The following is a 17,663-nucleotide window of genomic DNA, read 5'->3' as shown; positions in this document are numbered from 1 at the left end:
CTTGACCCGTTGCCCGGCCCGCTTTAGTGCTTTGCCTTTTCTCCTTGGAAAGTCTGGAGACAGGCAGTGGAAGGGCAGGCAAACTGTCAGGTGCGCAGAGGAGGGGAGACCATGAGGCAAGGTGGGAGATGGGGGCAAGAAGTGAGAAAAAAACTAATCGCAAGCTAGGGCAGGATTCGGAAAGTGAAGCCGAAAAGGGGCTTAGCATGCAGCCCAGGGGTTTCTTTGACTGTCCTAAGCCCACAGGGACTTTGCCGTCCTCAGCTCATGAGACTTGAGATGGGTAGCTTGATTTGCTGAGGAAATGCGGGATGACAGATTCAACTCTGGAGTCAAACATAGCCCGGAACTATCGCCTTAAACTGAGTTTTAAGCCTGGTGCCGATAAAAAGAAAGAAATTAGCCTTAGATCGGGCAAGCCGTTTGACGGGGGAAAATGAGACCCCCTAGGCCAGCTAGGTGGTCGCTGGATGCTGTGCAGACATCAGCAGCTGTTCATTTCATGCCCTCACGTCTCCTCGTTAGTATAGTGGTCAGTATCCCCGCCTGTCACGCGGGAGACCGGGGTTCAATTCCCCGACGGGGAGGTTAAACCTTTTCTGGATTTTTTTTAGTTCTTGACAAATATTCTTGAAGATTAGGCTGAGTCAAGTAGGGAATGGGTGCCAAGAACTGACTCTTTAAGAAAAAAGCACCGGCAACGCTAGTCATCGTACAATATTTGTGCACAATTGCTTACATTAGGCGGCCGGTCCACTTTATTGAGTCCCCCTCAGCACCATTTAGTGCTCCTGTTGTCTGCGAAGTCCAAATTGTAACCCTGAATCAGTTCCTCTTCTGACCCTTTGTATCATGTTACATGACGAGTAATGATCACCTGTTAGCTTTATCCCTAATTATAACTCTCACTCTTTCCCTGCATCTAACCCTAGCTCTAATCCCATCATTAACCTCGGTCCGGGCACACGCGTGAACCCTTACTCTCATCTCAGCCTCTCCTGGTGATACATCACACCTGGGATCGTTTGCTCCCTGTGGGCTGTGGGAAATTTGCTACCAGCACGCCCTGGAAGTGGGGCTCATTCCGCTGCAACGGGAGGTCTTCCCAGGACGCGTCACAGCTCAACGCAAGAGCTCCTGGGTTTCGAAGGCTCTTGCAGCAAGCCTTCACAAAGCAGCAGGGAGCGCCGTTCCAGATGGGAAACTTGAGACTGGATGTCCAGAAAAGCAAGACGTCAGAAGCGAAACCTTTTTCCTGCAGGGTGTGGCATACCATCCGCTTGCTCATTGCGACAGAGGTGGCACTAATGAAGGAAGAGGTCAACGTTACGTTCTTCTTTAAAATGCAAGGCCAGGAAAAGTGGCAGCGGTGGGATTTGAACCCACGCCTCTGAAGAGACTGGAGCCTTAATCCAGCGCCTTAGACCGCTCGGCCACGCTACCTCCCTGCTAGTCGCCGAAAGCGGAACTTGACCCGTTGCCCGGCCCGCTTTAGTGCTTTGCCTTTTCTCCTTGGAAAGTCTGGAGACAGGCAGTGGAAGGGCAGGCAAACTGTCAGGTGCGCAGAGGAGGGGAGACCATGAGGCAAGGTGGGAGATGGGGGCAAGAAGTGAGAAAAAAACTAATCGCAAGCTAGGGCAGGATTCGGAAAGTGAAGCCGAAAAGGGGCTTAGCATGCAGCCCAGGGGTTTCTTTGACTGTCCTAAGCCCACAGGGACTTTGCCGTCCTCAGCTCATGAGACTTGAGATGGGTAGCTTGATTTGCTGAGGAAATGCGGGATGACAGATTCAACTCTGGAGTCAAACATAGCCCGGAACTATCGCCTTAAACTGAGTTTTAAGCCTGGTGCCGATAAAAAGAAAGAAATTAGCCTTAGATCGGGCAAGCCGTTTGACGGGGGAAAATGAGACCCCCTAGGCCAGCTAGGTGGTCGCTGGATGCTGTGCAGACATCAGCAGCTGTTCATTTCATGCCCTCACGTCTCCTCGTTAGTATAGTGGTCAGTATCCCCGCCTGTCACGCGGGAGACCGGGGTTCAATTCCCCGACGGGGAGGTTAAACCTTTTCTGGATTTTTTTTAGTTCTTGACAAATATTCTTGAAGATTAGGCTGAGTCAAGTAGGGAATGGGTGCCAAGAACTGACTCTTTAAGAAAAAAGCACCGGCAACGCTAGTCATCGTACAATATTTGTGCACAATTGCTTACATTAGGCGGCCGGTCCACTTTATTGAGTCCCCCTCAGCACCATTTAGTGCTCCTGTTGTCTGCGAAGTCCAAATTGTAACCCTGAATCAGTTCCTCTTCTGACCCTTTGTATCATGTTACATGACGAGTAATGATCACCTGTTAGCTTTATCCCTAATTATAACTCTCACTCTTTCCCTGCATCTAACCCTAGCTCTAATCCCATCATTAACCTCGGTCCGGGCACACGCGTGAACCCTTACTCTCATCTCAGCCTCTCCTGGTGATACATCACACCTGGGATCGTTTGCTCCCTGTGGGCTGTGGGAAATTTGCTACCAGCACGCCCTGGAAGTGGGGCTCATTCCGCTGCAACGGGAGGTCTTCCCAGGACGCGTCACAGCTCAACGCAAGAGCTCCTGGGTTTCGAAGGCTCTTGCAGCAAGCCTTCACAAAGCAGCAGGGAGCGCCGTTCCAGATGGGAAACTTGAGACTGGATGTCCAGAAAAGCAAGACGTCAGAAGCGAAACCTTTTTCCTGCAGGGTGTGGCATACCATCCGCTTGCTCATTGCGACAGAGGTGGCACTAATGAAGGAAGAGGTCAACGTTACGTTCTTCTTTAAAATGCAAGGCCAGGAAAAGTGGCAGCGGTGGGATTTGAACCCACGCCTCCGAAGAGACTGGAGCCTTAATCCAGCGCCTTAGACCGCTCGGCCACGCTACCTCCCTGCTAGTCGCCGAAAGCGGAACTTGACCCGTTGCCCGGCCCGCTTTAGTGCTTTGCCTTTTCTCCTTGGAAAGTCTGGAGACAGGCAGTGGAAGGGCAGGCAAACTGTCAGGTGCGCAGAGGAGGGGAGACCATGAGGCAAGGTGGGAGATGGGGGCAAGAAGTGAGAAAAAAACTAATCGCAAGCTAGGGCAGGATTCGGAAAGTGAAGCCGAAAAGGGGCTTAGCATGCAGCCCAGGGGTTTCTTTGACTGTCCTAAGCCCACAGGGACTTTGCCGTCCTCAGCTCATGAGACTTGAGATGGGTAGCTTGATTTGCTGAGGAAATGCGGGATGACAGATTCAACTCTGGAGTCAAACATAGCCCGGAACTATCGCCTTAAACTGAGTTTTAAGCCTGGTGCCGATAAAAAGAAAGAAATTAGCCTTAGATCGGGCAAGCCGTTTGACGGGGGAAAATGAGACCCCCTAGGCCAGCTAGGTGGTCGCTGGATGCTGTGCAGACATCAGCAGCTGTTCATTTCATGCCCTCACGTCTCCTCGTTAGTATAGTGGTCAGTATCCCCGCCTGTCACGCGGGAGACCGGGGTTCAATTCCCCGACGGGGAGGTTAAACCTTTTCTGGATTTTTTTTAGTTCTTGACAAATATTCTTGAAGATTAGGCTGAGTCAAGTAGGGAATGGGTGCCAAGAACTGACTCTTTAAGAAAAAAGCACCGGCAACGCTAGTCATCGTACAATATTTGTGCACAATTGCTTACATTAGGCGGCCGGTCCACTTTATTGAGTCCCCCTCAGCACCATTTAGTGCTCCTGTTGTCTGCGAAGTCCAAATTGTAACCCTGAATCAGTTCCTCTTCTGACCCTTTGTATCATGTTACATGACGAGTAATGATCACCTGTTAGCTTTATCCCTAATTATAACTCTCACTCTTTCCCTGCATCTAACCCTAGCTCTAATCCCATCATTAACCTCGGTCCGGGCACACGCGTGAACCCTTACTCTCATCTCAGCCTCTCCTGGTGATACATCACACCTGGGATCGTTTGCTCCCTGTGGGCTGTGGGAAATTTGCTACCAGCACGCCCTGGAAGTGGGGCTCATTCCGCTGCAACGGGAGGTCTTCCCAGGACGCGTCACAGCTCAACGCAAGAGCTCCTGGGTTTCGAAGGCTCTTGCAGCAAGCCTTCACAAAGCAGCAGGGAGCGCCGTTCCAGATGGGAAACTTGAGACTGGATGTCCAGAAAAGCAAGACGTCAGAAGCGAAACCTTTTTCCTGCAGGGTGTGGCATACCATCCGCTTGCTCATTGCGACAGAGGTGGCACTAATGAAGGAAGAGGTCAACGTTACGTTCTTCTTTAAAATGCAAGGCCAGGAAAAGTGGCAGCGGTGGGATTTGAACCCACGCCTCTGAAGAGACTGGAGCCTTAATCCAGCGCCTTAGACCGCTCGGCCACGCTACCTCCCTGCTAGTCGCCGAAAGCGGAACTTGACCCGTTGCCCGGCCCGCTTTAGTGCTTTGCCTTTTCTCCTTGGAAAGTCTGGAGACAGGCAGTGGAAGGGCAGGCAAACTGTCAGGTGCGCAGAGGAGGGGAGACCATGAGGCAAGGTGGGAGATGGGGGCAAGAAGTGAGAAAAAAACTAATCGCAAGCTAGGGCAGGATTCGGAAAGTGAAGCCGAAAAGGGGCTTAGCATGCAGCCCAGGGGTTTCTTTGACTGTCCTAAGCCCACAGGGACTTTGCCGTCCTCAGCTCATGAGACTTGAGATGGGTAGCTTGATTTGCTGAGGAAATGCGGGATGACAGATTCAACTCTGGAGTCAAACATAGCCCGGAACTATCGCCTTAAACTGAGTTTTAAGCCTGGTGCCGATAAAAAGAAAGAAATTAGCCTTAGATCGGGCAAGCCGTTTGACGGGGGAAAATGAGACCCCCTAGGCCAGCTAGGTGGTCGCTGGATGCTGTGCAGACATCAGCAGCTGTTCATTTCATGCCCTCACGTCTCCTTGTTAGTATAGTGGTCAGTATCCCCGCCTGTCACGCGGGAGACCGGGGTTCAATTCCCCGACGGGGAGGTTAAACCTTTTCTGGATTTTTTTTAGTTCTTGACAAATATTCTTGAAGATTAGGCTGAGTCAAGTAGGGAATGGGTGCCAAGAACTGACTCTTTAAGAAAAAAGCACCGGCAACGCTAGTCATCGTACAATATTTGTGCACAATTGCTTACATTAGGCGGCCGGTCCACTTTATTGAGTCCCCCTCAGCACCATTTAGTGCTCCTGTTGTCTGCGAAGTCCAAATTGTAACCCTGAATCAGTTCCTCTTCTGACCCTTTGTATCATGTTACATGACGAGTAATGATCACCTGTTAGCTTTATCCCTAATTATAACTCTCACTCTTTCCCTGCATCTAACCCTAGCTCTAATCCCATCATTAACCTCGGTCCGGGCACACGCGTGAACCCTTACTCTCATCTCAGCCTCTCCTGGTGATACATCACACCTGGGATCGTTTGCTCCCTGTGGGCTGTGGGAAATTTGCTACCAGCACGCCCTGGAAGTGGGGCTCATTCCGCTGCAACGGGAGGTCTTCCCAGGACGCGTCACAGCTCAACGCAAGAGCTCCTGGGTTTCGAAGGCTCTTGCAGCAAGCCTTCACAAAGCAGCAGGGAGCGCCGTTCCAGATGGGAAACTTGAGACTGGATGTCCAGAAAAGCAAGACGTCAGAAGCGAAACCTTTTTCCTGCAGGGTGTGGCATACCATCCGCTTGCTCATTGCGACAGAGGTGGCACTAATGAAGGAAGAGGTCAACGTTACGTTCTTCTTTAAAATGCAAGGCCAGGAAAAGTGGCAGCGGTGGGATTTGAACCCACGCCTCCGAAGAGACTGGAGCCTTAATCCAGCGCCTTAGACCGCTCGGCCACGCTACCTCCCTGCTAGTCCCCGAAAGCGGAACTTGACCCGTTGCCCGGCCCGCTTTAGTGCTTTGCCTTTTCTCCTTGGAAAGTCTGGAGACAGGCAGTGGAAGGGCAGGCAAACTGTCAGGTGCGCAGAGGAGGGGAGACCATGAGGCAAGGTGGGAGATGGGGGCAAGAAGTGAGAAAAAAACTAATCGCAAGCTAGGGCAGGATTCGGAAAGTGAAGCCGAAAAGGGGCTTAGCATGCAGCCCAGGGGTTTCTTTGACTGTCCTAAGCCCACAGGGACTTTGCCGTCCTCAGCTCATGAGACTTGAGATGGGTAGCTTGATTTGCTGAGGAAATGCGGGATGACAGATTCAACTCTGGAGTCAAACATAGCCCGGAACTATCGCCTTAAACTGAGTTTTAAGCCTGGTGCCGATAAAAAGAAAGAAATTAGCCTTAGATCGGGCAAGCCGTTTGACGGGGGAAAATGAGACCCCCTAGGCCAGCTAGGTGGTCGCTGGATGCTGTGCAGACATCAGCAGCTGTTCATTTCATGCCCTCACGTCTCCTCGTTAGTATAGTGGTCAGTATCCCCGCCTGTCACGCGGGAGACCGGGGTTCAATTCGGGTTCAATTCCCCGACGGGGAGGTTAAACCTTTTCTGGATTTTTTTTAGTTCTTGACAAATATTCTTGAAGATTAGGCTGAGTCAAGTAGGGAATGGGTGCCAAGAACTGACTCTTTAAGAAAAAAGCACCAGCAACGCTAGTCATCGTACAATATTTGTGCACAATTGCTTACATTAGGCGGCCGGTCCACTTTATTGAGTCCCCCTCAGCACCATTTAGTGCTCCTGTTGTCTGCGAAGTCCAAATTGTAACCCTGAATCAGTTCCTCTTCTGACCCTTTGTATCATGTTACATGACGAGTAATGATCACCTGTTAGCTTTATCCCTAATTATAACTCTCACTCTTTCCCTGCATCTAACCCTAGCTCTAATCCCATCATTAACCTCGGTCCGGGCACACGCGTGAACCCTTACTCTCATCTCAGCCTCTCCTGGTGATACATCACACCTGGGATCGTTTGCTCCCTGTGGGCTGTGGGAAATTTGCTACCAGCACGCCCTGGAAGTGGGGCTCATTCCGCTGCAACGGGAGGTCTTCCCAGGACGCGTCACAGCTCAACGCAAGAGCTCCTGGGTTTCGAAGGCTCTTGCAGCAAGCCTTCACAAAGCAGCAGGGAGCGCCGTTCCAGATGGGAAACTTGAGACTGGATGTCCAGAAAAGCAAGACGTCAGAAGCGAAACCTTTTTCCTGCAGGGTGTGGCATACCATCCGCTTGCTCATTGCGACAGAGGTGGCACTAATGAAGGAAGAGGTCAACGTTACGTTCTTCTTTAAAATGCAAGGCCAGGAAAAGTGGCAGCGGTGGGATTTGAACCCACGCCTCCGAAGAGACTGGAGCCTTAATCCAGCGCCTTAGACCGCTCGGCCACGCTACCTCCCTGCTAGTCGCCGAAAGCGGAACTTGACCCGTTGCCCGGCCCGCTTTAGTGCTTTGCCTTTTCTCCTTGGAAAGTCTGGAGACAGGCAGTGGAAGGGCAGGCAAACTGTCAGGTGCGCAGAGGAGGGGAGACCATGAGGCAAGGTGGGAGATGGGGGCAAGAAGTGAGAAAAAAACTAATCGCAAGCTAGGGCAGGATTCGGAAAGTGAAGCCGAAAAGGGGCTTAGCATGCAGCCCAGGGGTTTCTTTGACTGTCCTAAGCCCACAGGGACTTTGCCGTCCTCAGCTCATGAGACTTGAGATGGGTAGCTTGATTTGCTGAGGAAATGCGGGATGACAGATTCAACTCTGGAGTCAAACATAGCCCGGAACTATCGCCTTAAACTGAGTTTTAAGCCTGGTGCCGATAAAAAGAAAGAAATTAGCCTTAGATCGGGCAAGCCGTTTGACGGGGGAAAATGAGACCCCCTAGGCCAGCTAGGTGGTCGCTGGATGCTGTGCAGACATCAGCAGCTGTTCATTTCATGCCCTCACGTCTCCTCGTTAGTATAGTGGTCAGTATCCCCGCCTGTCACGCGGGAGACCGGGGTTCAATTCCCCGACGGGGAGGTTAAACCTTTTCTGGATTTTTTTTAGTTCTTGACAAATATTCTTGAAGATTAGGCTGAGTCAAGTAGGGAATGGGTGCCAAGAACTGACTCTTTAAGAAAAAAGCACCGGCAACGCTAGTCATCGTACAATATTTGTGCACAATTGCTTACATTAGGCGGCCGGTCCACTTTATTGAGTCCCCCTCAGCACCATTTAGTGCTCCTGTTGTCTGCGAAGTCCAAATTGTAACCCTGAATCAGTTCCTCTTCTGACCCTTTGTATCATGTTACATGACGAGTAATGATCACCTGTTAGCTTTATCCCTAATTATAACTCTCACTCTTTCCCTGCATCTAACCCTAGCTCTAATCCCATCATTAACCTCGGTCCGGGCACACGCGTGAACCCTTACTCTCATCTCAGCCTCTCCTGGTGATACATCACACCTGGGATCGTTTGCTCCCTGTGGGCTGTGGGAAATTTGCTACCAGCACGCCCTGGAAGTGGGGCTCATTCCGCTGCAACGGGAGGTCTTCCCAGGACGCGTCACAGCTCAACGCAAGAGCTCCTGGGTTTCGAAGGCTCTTGCAGCAAGCCTTCACAAAGCAGCAGGGAGCGCCGTTCCAGATGGGAAACTTGAGACTGGATGTCCAGAAAAGCAAGACGTCAGAAGCGAAACCTTTTTCCTGCAGGGTGTGGCATACCATCCGCTTGCTCATTGCGACAGAGGTGGCACTAATGAAGGAAGAGGTCAACGTTACGTTCTTCTTTAAAATGCAAGGCCAGGAAAAGTGGCAGCGGTGGGATTTGAACCCACGCCTCCGAAGAGACTGGAGCCTTAATCCAGCGCCTTAGACCGCTCGGCCACGCTACCTCCCTGCTAGTCGCCGAAAGCGGAACTTGACCCGTTGCCCGGCCCGCTTTAGTGCTTTGCCTTTTCTCCTTGGAAAGTCTGGAGACAGGCAGTGGAAGGGCAGGCAAACTGTCAGGTGCGCAGAGGAGGGGAGACCATGAGGCAAGGTGGGAGATGGGGGCAAGAAGTGAGAAAAAAACTAATCGCAAGCTAGGGCAGGATTCGGAAAGTGAAGCCGAAAAGGGGCTTAGCATGCAGCCCAGGGGTTTCTTTGACTGTCCTAAGCCCACAGGGACTTTGCCGTCCTCAGCTCATGAGACTTGAGATGGGTAGCTTGATTTGCTGAGGAAATGCGGGATGACAGATTCAACTCTGGAGTCAAACATAGCCCGGAACTATCGCCTTAAACTGAGTTTTAAGCCTGGTGCCGATAAAAAGAAAGAAATTAGCCTTAGATCGGGCAAGCCGTTTGACGGGGGAAAATGAGACCCCCTAGGCCAGCTAGGTGGTCGCTGGATGCTGTGCAGACATCAGCAGCTGTTCATTTCATGCCCTCACGTCTCCTCGTTAGTATAGTGGTCAGTATCCCCGCCTGTCACGCGGGAGACCGGGGTTCAATTCCCCGACGGGGAGGTTAAACCTTTTCTGGATTTTTTTTAGTTCTTGACAAATATTCTTGAAGATTAGGCTGAGTCAAGTAGGGAATGGGTGCCAAGAACTGACTCTTTAAGAAAAAAGCACCGGCAACGCTAGTCATCGTACAATATTTGTGCACAATTGCTTACATTAGGCGGCCGGTCCACTTTATTGAGTCCCCCTCAGCACCATTTAGTGCTCCTGTTGTCTGCGAAGTCCAAATTGTAACCCTGAATCAGTTCCTCTTCTGACCCTTTGTATCATGTTACATGACGAGTAATGATCACCTGTTAGCTTTATCCCTAATTATAACTCTCACTCTTTCCCTGCATCTAACCCTAGCTCTAATCCCATCATTAACCTCGGTCCGGGCACACGCGTGAACCCTTACTCTCATCTCAGCCTCTCCTGGTGATACATCACACCTGGGATCGTTTGCTCCCTGTGGGCTGTGGGAAATTTGCTACCAGCACGCCCTGGAAGTGGGGCTCATTCCGCTGCAACGGGAGGTCTTCCCAGGACGCGTCACAGCTCAACGCAAGAGCTCCTGGGTTTCGAAGGCTCTTGCAGCAAGCCTTCACAAAGCAGCAGGGAGCGCCGTTCCAGATGGGAAACTTGAGACTGGATGTCCAGAAAAGCAAGACGTCAGAAGCGAAACCTTTTTCCTGCAGGGTGTGGCATACCATCCGCTTGCTCATTGCGACAGAGGTGGCACTAATGAAGGAAGAGGTCAACGTTACGTTCTTCTTTAAAATGCAAGGCCAGGAAAAGTGGCAGCGGTGGGATTTGAACCCACGCCTCTGAAGAGACTGGAGCCTTAATCCAGCGCCTTAGACCGCTCGGCCACGCTACCTCCCTGCTAGTCGCCGAAAGCGGAACTTGACCCGTTGCCCGGCCCGCTTTAGTGCTTTGCCTTTTCTCCTTGGAAAGTCTGGAGACAGGCAGTGGAAGGGCAGGCAAACTGTCAGGTGCGCAGAGGAGGGGAGACCATGAGGCAAGGTGGGAGATGGGGGCAAGAAGTGAGAAAAAAACTAATCGCAAGCTAGGGCAGGATTCGGAAAGTGAAGCCGAAAAGGGGCTTAGCATGCAGCCCAGGGGTTTCTTTGACTGTCCTAAGCCCACAGGGACTTTGCCGTCCTCAGCTCATGAGACTTGAGATGGGTAGCTTGATTTGCTGAGGAAATGCGGGATGACAGATTCAACTCTGGAGTCAAACATAGCCCGGAACTATCGCCTTAAACTGAGTTTTAAGCCTGGTGCCGATAAAAAGAAAGAAATTAGCCTTAGATCGGGCAAGCCGTTTGACGGGGGAAAATGAGACCCCCTAGGCCAGCTAGGTGGTCGCTGGATGCTGTGCAGACATCAGCAGCTGTTCATTTCATGCCCTCACGTCTCCTCGTTAGTATAGTGGTCAGTATCCCCGCCTGTCACGCGGGAGACCGGGGTTCAATTCCCCGACGGGGAGGTTAAACCTTTTCTGGATTTTTTTTAGTTCTTGACAAATATTCTTGAAGATTAGGCTGAGTCAAGTAGGGAATGGGTGCCAAGAACTGACTCTTTAAGAAAAAAGCACCGGCAACGCTAGTCATCGTACAATATTTGTGCACAATTGCTTACATTAGGCGGCCGGTCCACTTTATTGAGTCCCCCTCAGCACCATTTAGTGCTCCTGTTGTCTGCGAAGTCCAAATTGTAACCCTGAATCAGTTCCTCTTCTGACCCTTTGTATCATGTTACATGACGAGTAATGATCACCTGTTAGCTTTATCCCTAATTATAACTCTCACTCTTTCCCTGCATCTAACCCTAGCTCTAATCCCATCATTAACCTCGGTCCGGGCACACGCGTGAACCCTTACTCTCATCTCAGCCTCTCCTGGTGATACATCACACCTGGGATCGTTTGCTCCCTGTGGGCTGTGGGAAATTTGCTACCAGCACGCCCTGGAAGTGGGGCTCATTCCGCTGCAACGGGAGGTCTTCCCAGGACGCGTCACAGCTCAACGCAAGAGCTCCTGGGTTTCGAAGGCTCTTGCAGCAAGCCTTCACAAAGCAGCAGGGAGCGCCGTTCCAGATGGGAAACTTGAGACTGGATGTCCAGAAAAGCAAGACGTCAGAAGCGAAACCTTTTTCCTGCAGGGTGTGGCATACCATCCGCTTGCTCATTGCGACAGAGGTGGCACTAATGAAGGAAGAGGTCAACGTTACGTTCTTCTTTAAAATGCAAGGCCAGGAAAAGTGGCAGCGGTGGGATTTGAACCCACGCCTCTGAAGAGACTGGAGCCTTAATCCAGCGCCTTAGACCGCTCGGCCACGCTACCTCCCTGCTAGTCGCCGAAAGCGGAACTTGACCCGTTGCCCGGCCCGCTTTAGTGCTTTGCCTTTTCTCCTTGGAAAGTCTGGAGACAGGCAGTGGAAGGGCAGGCAAACTGTCAGGTGCGCAGAGGAGGGGAGACCATGAGGCAAGGTGGGAGATGGGGGCAAGAAGTGAGAAAAAAACTAATCGCAAGCTAGGGCAGGATTCGGAAAGTGAAGCCGAAAAGGGGCTTAGCATGCAGCCCAGGGGTTTCTTTGACTGTCCTAAGCCCACAGGGACTTTGCCGTCCTCAGCTCATGAGACTTGAGATGGGTAGCTTGATTTGCTGAGGAAATGCGGGATGACAGATTCAACTCTGGAGTCAAACATAGCCCGGAACTATCGCCTTAAACTGAGTTTTAAGCCTGGTGCCGATAAAAAGAAAGAAATTAGCCTTAGATCGGGCAAGCCGTTTGACGGGGGAAAATGAGACCCCCTAGGCCAGCTAGGTGGTCGCTGGATGCTGTGCAGACATCAGCAGCTGTTCATTTCATGCCCTCACGTCTCCTTGTTAGTATAGTGGTCAGTATCCCCGCCTGTCACGCGGGAGACCGGGGTTCAATTCCCCGACGGGGAGGTTAAACCTTTTCTGGATTTTTTTTAGTTCTTGACAAATATTCTTGAAGATTAGGCTGAGTCAAGTAGGGAATGGGTGCCAAGAACTGACTCTTTAAGAAAAAAGCACCGGCAACGCTAGTCATCGTACAATATTTGTGCACAATTGCTTACATTAGGCGGCCGGTCCACTTTATTGAGTCCCCCTCAGCACCATTTAGTGCTCCTGTTGTCTGCGAAGTCCAAATTGTAACCCTGAATCAGTTCCTCTTCTGACCCTTTGTATCATGTTACATGACGAGTAATGATCACCTGTTAGCTTTATCCCTAATTATAACTCTCACTCTTTCCCTGCATCTAACCCTAGCTCTAATCCCATCATTAACCTCGGTCCGGGCACACGCGTGAACCCTTACTCTCATCTCAGCCTCTCCTGGTGATACATCACACCTGGGATCGTTTGCTCCCTGTGGGCTGTGGGAAATTTGCTACCAGCACGCCCTGGAAGTGGGGCTCATTCCGCTGCAACGGGAGGTCTTCCCAGGACGCGTCACAGCTCAACGCAAGAGCTCCTGGGTTTCGAAGGCTCTTGCAGCAAGCCTTCACAAAGCAGCAGGGAGCGCCGTTCCAGATGGGAAACTTGAGACTGGATGTCCAGAAAAGCAAGACGTCAGAAGCGAAACCTTTTTCCTGCAGGGTGTGGCATACCATCCGCTTGCTCATTGCGACAGAGGTGGCACTAATGAAGGAAGAGGTCAACGTTACGTTCTTCTTTAAAATGCAAGGCCAGGAAAAGTGGCAGCGGTGGGATTTGAACCCACGCCTCCGAAGAGACTGGAGCCTTAATCCAGCGCCTTAGACCGCTCGGCCACGCTACCTCCCTGCTAGTCCCCGAAAGCGGAACTTGACCCGTTGCCCGGCCCGCTTTAGTGCTTTGCCTTTTCTCCTTGGAAAGTCTGGAGACAGGCAGTGGAAGGGCAGGCAAACTGTCAGGTGCGCAGAGGAGGGGAGACCATGAGGCAAGGTGGGAGATGGGGGCAAGAAGTGAGAAAAAAACTAATCGCAAGCTAGGGCAGGATTCGGAAAGTGAAGCCGAAAAGGGGCTTAGCATGCAGCCCAGGGGTTTCTTTGACTGTCCTAAGCCCACAGGGACTTTGCCGTCCTCAGCTCATGAGACTTGAGATGGGTAGCTTGATTTGCTGAGGAAATGCGGGATGACAGATTCAACTCTGGAGTCAAACATAGCCCGGAACTATCGCCTTAAACTGAGTTTTAAGCCTGGTGCCGATAAAAAGAAAGAAATTAGCCTTAGATCGGGCAAGCCGTTTGACGGGGGAAAATGAGACCCCCTAGGCCAGCTAGGTGGTCGCTGGATGCTGTGCAGACATCAGCAGCTGTTCATTTCATGCCCTCACGTCTCCTCGTTAGTATAGTGGTCAGTATCCCCGCCTGTCACGCGGGAGACCGGGGTTCAATTCGGGTTCAATTCCCCGACGGGGAGGTTAAACCTTTTCTGGATTTTTTTTAGTTCTTGACAAATATTCTTGAAGATTAGGCTGAGTCAAGTAGGGAATGGGTGCCAAGAACTGACTCTTTAAGAAAAAAGCACCAGCAACGCTAGTCATCGTACAATATTTGTGCACAATTGCTTACATTAGGCGGCCGGTCCACTTTATTGAGTCCCCCTCAGCACCATTTAGTGCTCCTGTTGTCTGCGAAGTCCAAATTGTAACCCTGAATCAGTTCCTCTTCTGACCCTTTGTATCATGTTACATGACGAGTAATGATCACCTGTTAGCTTTATCCCTAATTATAACTCTCACTCTTTCCCTGCATCTAACCCTAGCTCTAATCCCATCATTAACCTCGGTCCGGGCACACGCGTGAACCCTTACTCTCATCTCAGCCTCTCCTGGTGATACATCACACCTGGGATCGTTTGCTCCCTGTGGGCTGTGGGAAATTTGCTACCAGCACGCCCTGGAAGTGGGGCTCATTCCGCTGCAACGGGAGGTCTTCCCAGGACGCGTCACAGCTCAACGCAAGAGCTCCTGGGTTTCGAAGGCTCTTGCAGCAAGCCTTCACAAAGCAGCAGGGAGCGCCGTTCCAGATGGGAAACTTGAGACTGGATGTCCAGAAAAGCAAGACGTCAGAAGCGAAACCTTTTTCCTGCAGGGTGTGGCATACCATCCGCTTGCTCATTGCGACAGAGGTGGCACTAATGAAGGAAGAGGTCAACGTTACGTTCTTCTTTAAAATGCAAGGCCAGGAAAAGTGGCAGCGGTGGGATTTGAACCCACGCCTCCGAAGAGACTGGAGCCTTAATCCAGCGCCTTAGACCGCTCGGCCACGCTACCTCCCTGCTAGTCGCCGAAAGCGGAACTTGACCCGTTGCCCGGCCCGCTTTAGTGCTTTGCCTTTTCTCCTTGGAAAGTCTGGAGACAGGCAGTGGAAGGGCAGGCAAACTGTCAGGTGCGCAGAGGAGGGGAGACCATGAGGCAAGGTGGGAGATGGGGGCAAGAAGTGAGAAAAAAACTAATCGCAAGCTAGGGCAGGATTCGGAAAGTGAAGCCGAAAAGGGGCTTAGCATGCAGCCCAGGGGTTTCTTTGACTGTCCTAAGCCCACAGGGACTTTGCCGTCCTCAGCTCATGAGACTTGAGATGGGTAGCTTGATTTGCTGAGGAAATGCGGGATGACAGATTCAACTCTGGAGTCAAACATAGCCCGGAACTATCGCCTTAAACTGAGTTTTAAGCCTGGTGCCGATAAAAAGAAAGAAATTAGCCTTAGATCGGGCAAGCCGTTTGACGGGGGAAAATGAGACCCCCTAGGCCAGCTAGGTGGTCGCTGGATGCTGTGCAGACATCAGCAGCTGTTCATTTCATGCCCTCACGTCTCCTCGTTAGTATAGTGGTCAGTATCCCCGCCTGTCACGCGGGAGACCGGGGTTCAATTCCCCGACGGGGAGGTTAAACCTTTTCTGGATTTTTTTTAGTTCTTGACAAATATTCTTGAAGATTAGGCTGAGTCAAGTAGGGAATGGGTGCCAAGAACTGACTCTTTAAGAAAAAAGCACCGGCAACGCTAGTCATCGTACAATATTTGTGCACAATTGCTTACATTAGGCGGCCGGTCCACTTTATTGAGTCCCCCTCAGCACCATTTAGTGCTCCTGTTGTCTGCGAAGTCCAAATTGTAACCCTGAATCAGTTCCTCTTCTGACCCTTTGTATCATGTTACATGACGAGTAATGATCACCTGTTAGCTTTATCCCTAATTATAACTCTCACTCTTTCCCTGCATCTAACCCTAGCTCTAATCCCATCATTAACCTCGGTCCGGGCACACGCGTGAACCCTTACTCTCATCTCAGCCTCTCCTGGTGATACATCACACCTGGGATCGTTTGCTCCCTGTGGGCTGTGGGAAATTTGCTACCAGCACGCCCTGGAAGTGGGGCTCATTCCGCTGCAACGGGAGGTCTTCCCAGGACGCGTCACAGCTCAACGCAAGAGCTCCTGGGTTTCGAAGGCTCTTGCAGCAAGCCTTCACAAAGCAGCAGGGAGCGCCGTTCCAGATGGGAAACTTGAGACTGGATGTCCAGAAAAGCAAGACGTCAGAAGCGAAACCTTTTTCCTGCAGGGTGTGGCATACCATCCGCTTGCTCATTGCGACAGAGGTGGCACTAATGAAGGAAGAGGTCAACGTTACGTTCTTCTTTAAAATGCAAGGCCAGGAAAAGTGGCAGCGGTGGGATTTGAACCCACGCCTCCGAAGAGACTGGAGCCTTAATCCAGCGCCTTAGACCGCTCGGCCACGCTACCTCCCTGCTAGTCGCCGAAAGCGGAACTTGACCCGTTGCCCGGCCCGCTTTAGTGCTTTGCCTTTTCTCCTTGGAAAGTCTGGAGACAGGCAGTGGAAGGGCAGGCAAACTGTCAGGTGCGCAGAGGAGGGGAGACCATGAGGCAAGGTGGGAGATGGGGGCAAGAAGTGAGAAAAAAACTAATCGCAAGCTAGGGCAGGATTCGGAAAGTGAAGCCGAAAAGGGGCTTAGCATGCAGCCCAGGGGTTTCTTTGACTGTCCTAAGCCCACAGGGACTTTGCCGTCCTCAGCTCATGAGACTTGAGATGGGTAGCTTGATTTGCTGAGGAAATGCGGGATGACAGATTCAACTCTGGAGTCAAACATAGCCCGGAACTATCGCCTTAAACTGAGTTTTAAGCCTGGTGCCGATAAAAAGAAAGAAATTAGCCTTAGATCGGGCAAGCCGTTTGACGGGGGAAAATGAGACCCCCTAGGCCAGCTAGGTGGTCGCTGGATGCTGTGCAGACATCAGCAGCTGTTCATTTCATGCCCTCACGTCTCCTCGTTAGTATAGTGGTCAGTATCCCCGCCTGTCACGCGGGAGACCGGGGTTCAATTCCCCGACGGGGAGGTTAAACCTTTTCTGGATTTTTTTTAGTTCTTGACAAATATTCTTGAAGATTAGGCTGAGTCAAGTAGGGAATGGGTGCCAAGAACTGACTCTTTAAGAAAAAAGCACCGGCAACGCTAGTCATCGTACAATATTTGTGCACAATTGCTTACATTAGGCGGCCGGTCCACTTTATTGAGTCCCCCTCAGCACCATTTAGTGCTCCTGTTGTCTGCGAAGTCCAAATTGTAACCCTGAATCAGTTCCTCTTCTGACCCTTTGTATCATGTTACATGACGAGTAATGATCACCTGTTAGCTTTATCCCTAATTATAACTCTCACTCTTTCCCTGCATCTAACCCTAGCTCTAATCCCATCATTAACCTCGGTCCGGGCACACGCGTGAACCCTTACTCTCATCTCAGCCTCTCCTGGTGATACATCACACCTGGGATCGTTTGCTCCCTGTGGGCTGTGGGAAATTTGCTACCAGCACGCCCTGGAAGTGGGGCTCATTCCGCTGCAACGGGAGGTCTTCCCAGGACGCGTCACAGCTCAACGCAAGAGCTCCTGGGTTTCGAAGGCTCTTGCAGCAAGCCTTCACAAAGCAGCAGGGAGCGCCGTTCCAGATGGGAAACTTGAGACTGGATGTCCAGAAAAGCAAGACGTCAGAAGCGAAACCTTTTTCCTGCAGGGTGTGGCATACCATCCGCTTGCTCATTGCGACAGAGGTGGCACTAATGAAGGAAGAGGTCAACGTTACGTTCTTCTTTAAAATGCAAGGCCAGGAAAAGTGGCAGCGGTGGGATTTGAACCCACGCCTCTGAAGAGACTGGAGCCTTAATCCAGCGCCTTAGACCGCTCGGCCACGCTACCTCCCTGCTAGTCGCCGAAAGCGGAACTTGACCCGTTGCCCGGCCCGCTTT

At 51.4% G+C, this 17,663-nt stretch overlaps 20 non-coding genes across 20 annotated transcripts; 8 read left to right on the top strand and 12 right to left on the bottom strand.

The window, feature by feature from the left end:
- The first annotated feature begins 515 nt into the window (after positions 1 to 515).
- On the top strand, positions 516 to 587 carry TRNAD-GUC (transfer RNA aspartic acid (anticodon GUC)). The gene has a single exon. It is a non-coding gene; the product is annotated as a tRNA-Asp (tRNA).
- Positions 588 to 1,361: 774 nt separating this feature from the next.
- Positions 1,362 to 1,443, bottom strand: TRNAL-AAG (transfer RNA leucine (anticodon AAG)). The gene has a single exon. It is a non-coding gene; the product is annotated as a tRNA-Leu (tRNA).
- Positions 1,444 to 1,983: 540 nt separating this feature from the next.
- On the top strand, positions 1,984 to 2,055 carry TRNAD-GUC (transfer RNA aspartic acid (anticodon GUC)). The gene has a single exon. It is a non-coding gene; the product is annotated as a tRNA-Asp (tRNA).
- A 774-nt stretch (positions 2,056 to 2,829) lies between these two features.
- Positions 2,830 to 2,911, bottom strand: TRNAL-AAG (transfer RNA leucine (anticodon AAG)). Its single transcript has one exon. It is a non-coding gene; the product is annotated as a tRNA-Leu (tRNA).
- A 540-nt stretch (positions 2,912 to 3,451) lies between these two features.
- On the top strand, positions 3,452 to 3,523 carry TRNAD-GUC (transfer RNA aspartic acid (anticodon GUC)). Its single transcript has one exon. It is a non-coding gene; the product is annotated as a tRNA-Asp (tRNA).
- A 774-nt stretch (positions 3,524 to 4,297) lies between these two features.
- On the bottom strand, positions 4,298 to 4,379 carry TRNAL-AAG (transfer RNA leucine (anticodon AAG)). Its single transcript has one exon. It is a non-coding gene; the product is annotated as a tRNA-Leu (tRNA).
- A 1,386-nt stretch (positions 4,380 to 5,765) lies between these two features.
- On the bottom strand, positions 5,766 to 5,847 carry TRNAL-AAG (transfer RNA leucine (anticodon AAG)). Its single transcript has one exon. It is a non-coding gene; the product is annotated as a tRNA-Leu (tRNA).
- Positions 5,848 to 7,244: 1,397 nt separating this feature from the next.
- On the bottom strand, positions 7,245 to 7,326 carry TRNAL-AAG (transfer RNA leucine (anticodon AAG)). The gene has a single exon. It is a non-coding gene; the product is annotated as a tRNA-Leu (tRNA).
- A 540-nt stretch (positions 7,327 to 7,866) lies between these two features.
- TRNAD-GUC (transfer RNA aspartic acid (anticodon GUC)) lies at positions 7,867 to 7,938 on the top strand. Its single transcript has one exon. It is a non-coding gene; the product is annotated as a tRNA-Asp (tRNA).
- A 774-nt stretch (positions 7,939 to 8,712) lies between these two features.
- On the bottom strand, positions 8,713 to 8,794 carry TRNAL-AAG (transfer RNA leucine (anticodon AAG)). The gene has a single exon. It is a non-coding gene; the product is annotated as a tRNA-Leu (tRNA).
- A 540-nt stretch (positions 8,795 to 9,334) lies between these two features.
- TRNAD-GUC (transfer RNA aspartic acid (anticodon GUC)) lies at positions 9,335 to 9,406 on the top strand. Its single transcript has one exon. It is a non-coding gene; the product is annotated as a tRNA-Asp (tRNA).
- A 774-nt stretch (positions 9,407 to 10,180) lies between these two features.
- Positions 10,181 to 10,262, bottom strand: TRNAL-AAG (transfer RNA leucine (anticodon AAG)). The gene has a single exon. It is a non-coding gene; the product is annotated as a tRNA-Leu (tRNA).
- Positions 10,263 to 10,802: 540 nt separating this feature from the next.
- TRNAD-GUC (transfer RNA aspartic acid (anticodon GUC)) lies at positions 10,803 to 10,874 on the top strand. Its single transcript has one exon. It is a non-coding gene; the product is annotated as a tRNA-Asp (tRNA).
- Positions 10,875 to 11,648: 774 nt separating this feature from the next.
- On the bottom strand, positions 11,649 to 11,730 carry TRNAL-AAG (transfer RNA leucine (anticodon AAG)). Its single transcript has one exon. It is a non-coding gene; the product is annotated as a tRNA-Leu (tRNA).
- A 1,386-nt stretch (positions 11,731 to 13,116) lies between these two features.
- On the bottom strand, positions 13,117 to 13,198 carry TRNAL-AAG (transfer RNA leucine (anticodon AAG)). Its single transcript has one exon. It is a non-coding gene; the product is annotated as a tRNA-Leu (tRNA).
- A 1,397-nt stretch (positions 13,199 to 14,595) lies between these two features.
- TRNAL-AAG (transfer RNA leucine (anticodon AAG)) lies at positions 14,596 to 14,677 on the bottom strand. The gene has a single exon. It is a non-coding gene; the product is annotated as a tRNA-Leu (tRNA).
- Positions 14,678 to 15,217: 540 nt separating this feature from the next.
- Positions 15,218 to 15,289, top strand: TRNAD-GUC (transfer RNA aspartic acid (anticodon GUC)). The gene has a single exon. It is a non-coding gene; the product is annotated as a tRNA-Asp (tRNA).
- Positions 15,290 to 16,063: 774 nt separating this feature from the next.
- TRNAL-AAG (transfer RNA leucine (anticodon AAG)) lies at positions 16,064 to 16,145 on the bottom strand. The gene has a single exon. It is a non-coding gene; the product is annotated as a tRNA-Leu (tRNA).
- A 540-nt stretch (positions 16,146 to 16,685) lies between these two features.
- Positions 16,686 to 16,757, top strand: TRNAD-GUC (transfer RNA aspartic acid (anticodon GUC)). Its single transcript has one exon. It is a non-coding gene; the product is annotated as a tRNA-Asp (tRNA).
- A 774-nt stretch (positions 16,758 to 17,531) lies between these two features.
- Positions 17,532 to 17,613, bottom strand: TRNAL-AAG (transfer RNA leucine (anticodon AAG)). The gene has a single exon. It is a non-coding gene; the product is annotated as a tRNA-Leu (tRNA).
- Positions 17,614 to 17,663: the final 50 nt, after the last annotated feature.

This window comes from Ambystoma mexicanum, unplaced genomic scaffold, assembly GCF_040938575.1.
Source record: "Ambystoma mexicanum isolate Mex_15411 unplaced genomic scaffold, UKY_AmexF1_1 Mex_scaf20, whole genome shotgun sequence".
In the NCBI taxonomy this organism is placed as follows: Eukaryota; Metazoa; Chordata; class Amphibia; order Caudata; family Ambystomatidae; genus Ambystoma; species Ambystoma mexicanum.
The sequence above is the reverse complement of the archived record's forward strand: the minus strand, read 5'-3'. Positions and strand labels throughout refer to the sequence as shown.